The sequence below is a fragment of the Poecilia formosa genome, unplaced genomic scaffold (assembly GCF_000485575.1).
Source record: "Poecilia formosa unplaced genomic scaffold, Poecilia_formosa-5.1.2 Scaffold14, whole genome shotgun sequence".
In the NCBI taxonomy this organism is placed as follows: Eukaryota; Metazoa; Chordata; class Actinopteri; order Cyprinodontiformes; family Poeciliidae; genus Poecilia; species Poecilia formosa.
The window spans coordinates 3,179,077-3,181,949 of NW_006799953.1; the positions used below are offsets into that span (position 1 = coordinate 3,179,077).

The 2,873-nt window shown below is 40.0% G+C and overlaps 1 long non-coding RNA gene across 1 annotated transcript; it reads left to right on the forward strand.

The window, feature by feature from the left end:
• Positions 1 to 1,337: 1,337 nt before the first annotated feature.
• Positions 1,338 to 2,392, forward strand: LOC107835593 (uncharacterized). The gene is made up of 2 exons (XR_001661398.1): positions 1,338 to 1,534; positions 1,622 to 2,392. It is a non-coding gene; the product is annotated as an uncharacterized LOC107835593 (long non-coding RNA).
• Positions 2,393 to 2,873: the final 481 nt, after the last annotated feature.

The following is a 2,873-nucleotide window of genomic DNA, read 5'->3' on the forward strand; positions in this document are numbered from 1 at the left end:
ACTCAGGGAAACAAAACCTAGAAAACACACACAAAAAATTCAAATCCTCACAGTCTCTTATAGAAATGAGGAGTTGTGTCGAGCCATATTGTGTTTCAGAAACAGGAAACTGTGACAAATTAAAGTTCCTAAAACACTCTGGTCGACGGAAAGAAAGAAAAAGTATAGATGGCAAAATGAAACAACAGAAATAACATCCATTGTCTCTTCTCATTAAATAAGAACACTAAAATATGCGCAGTGTGGCACAGTTGTTAACACTGCTGCTTTGAAGCAAAAAGGACCTCAGGTTAAATTTTGGCACAAAGTTAACATCTTCACTAGCATTCGTGGGTTTTCTCTGGGTGTGGCTTCCTCCCACAAAATATTCCCTTTCAGAGTAATTTGTAATGGTAAATTAGTGTGACTGTGCTTCTCTGTGATGGACTGGTGACCTCTCCAGGATGCAACCTGGATGCAAGGCTTGTTTTTGCATCAACATGGAAAACAAAATGTCTTCAAATGAAATCTATTTTGCGATTACATAAAAAAAAAAAAAAAAAAAATTGGTGGACAATTTCCGACTTTTGAAAACTTGACATGCAAATGATAATGACTTTACCCAAAGAGGAAAGAATCTAATTTCCTACTTACATGCTGCATATTTCCGATGACAATGCCCGTGGAAAAGCTTGCTTCTTATACACGCTGAATAAATATTAGGAAAATATAAAAGTATTAAAAATGACACGGTGATGGAAAGACTTCTAATTACAATCAAAACTGCATTTAAATACATACTGCCACTTTAACTGAGAAATATTTAGTCAAGTTAACAATGTTATTGCAGAAACTTCCAATAATTAGATTAAATATATATATATATATATATATATATAAAACCACACTCCTATAAGGGACTTCTTCATTGTATATTCCATACATCTAATGCAGCCTCTTTGGTTGATTAGCAATGCTTAGTGTGTTTTTTCTGCAGTGACGGGAAGCTGAATATATTAGCAGTTTAACAGGAATCGACCAAATCCTTTGAGAATCTAATGTTTGCGCATTGTCTCCAGTTTATTTTTAATTTTAGATTTTTGTTTTTTTTCCTGTCTACTACTTTTATCAACTATTTCCCGGTTCTTTCTTTGTTATGACCCAATTTCCAGAGAAATATGATGTTTCTTCTTCATCAGCTCATGGCAGCCATGTAAAAAAAAAAAAATAGTTCAGTGTAGTTTGTAGCATTGTGGGCTGTCTTCCCTCATCTCCCCCCCACCCCCCAACCCGCTCCTTGTTGTGCACCTCCTGCTCGCAGAGCCCAGTTAATTGCACATTCCTCATTACCATGTATTGGAAAAGAGATCCCTCTGAGCCTTTCCGCTTTACAACAGACAGTTTTTTTTTTCCTCTTTTTTTTTTCCCAGGCATTCTGTACACATCCATTTTCAGCAGCTCGTTGGGGGGGAAACGGTTAAATCGAGCTCCATCCGACTTCTGACCTCAAAAAATGAATCTCTCCAACTACATCCTCAAGTCAAATCCATCCCAGGTGAGAAAACATTCTAATTTTCTTTCAATAACGAACTGTGTGGAAGCAGCATGGGTGATTCTCCTGCTCTGCCTCAGTCTCAACAAGCGGGAAATGGCGGGAATGTGCCCTCCTCCCCACACCCTGGAAGACGGAGCTGCATCTGTTAACCCTCCTGATTATTGCTTCCATCGGACGACCGGCCCCGAAGCAGCGTCTGCCCAGTCATGCGGGGCCGTGCCAATAGATTCAGCAGACTATGGTAATGAGCCTGAAAGGATTCCCAAGCTCAGTGCTGTCACTTTGATGACTCCAGAATTAACACTGCACTAGAAATTCCTCACACCTGCTGCAATAACACTCAAGATAGAGAGGGGGGACGGCGTCTTTGGTAACATGGTTACAAGAAAATTAATGTAACCCCTCTTGTCAAATGTAATTAGAGGCATAGTGGTGCCGATATGGTGCAGTGAATGTTTTGAAAGGGTGAAGCAGGAAATTATTGCTGCAGGGAGAAACTCTTTTTTTTTTTTTTTGCCCTGATAACGGTGCTCTGTTTTGCTGCCGTGGAGGCATATGTCAGGATGTGGGTTTTTGTGCATAGGTGTGATACAATAATGGGTTCTTTTCTTTTTTTTAAAAAAAAAAAATGAGGGCATTAATTGTCAAAACAACACACAGAGAAGCACAACGAGCTTCTCTGTGCATGCCGTACCTTCCACTTTGAACTTTTTCACAATTTGTCACATTGAAGCAGCTAACTTCAGTGTGCTCTTTGGGACTTTTCTGTTATACATCAGCAGAAAGCAGTGCATGACTGTGATGTGGAAGGAAGGCGGCACTTTTTTCTTTTTTTTTCTATTAGAAATTAAAATCTAAAAAGTCTGCCTCTGCATTTGTATTTGACCTCCTTTAATCAAAAAGCTCCAAGTAAAACCCAGGGCAACAAGTCACCTTCACAAGTTACCTACTGGGTAAATTCTAAAATTCAAAAATTCTACTTTTTGGCCCAACTGCTAATTATTACGTAGCACGTGACCTTAGGCAACGTTCTTTCCTCTGTGAAACATGACGGTGGCAGCTTCATGCGGTGGGGATGCTTTCCTTTAGCAAGGACAAAGGAGATGGTTACGGTTAATTTGAGGATAGCGGGAGCTGAACACAGGAAAGTCTTGTTAAAAAAATTTTAAGAGGCTACAAAAAGCTCAAGGTGAAGCCTCCTCTACCAACAAAACCGTCACTCACAAACATGCAGAGGTAGCCTGGTAAAAACCAGTCCCTTGTTCTACACTTGGCTTCGTACGGATGGGCCTGGACCTTTGGCTGTTGAGAAATGATTGTCTGTCTGAGGCGTGGACTC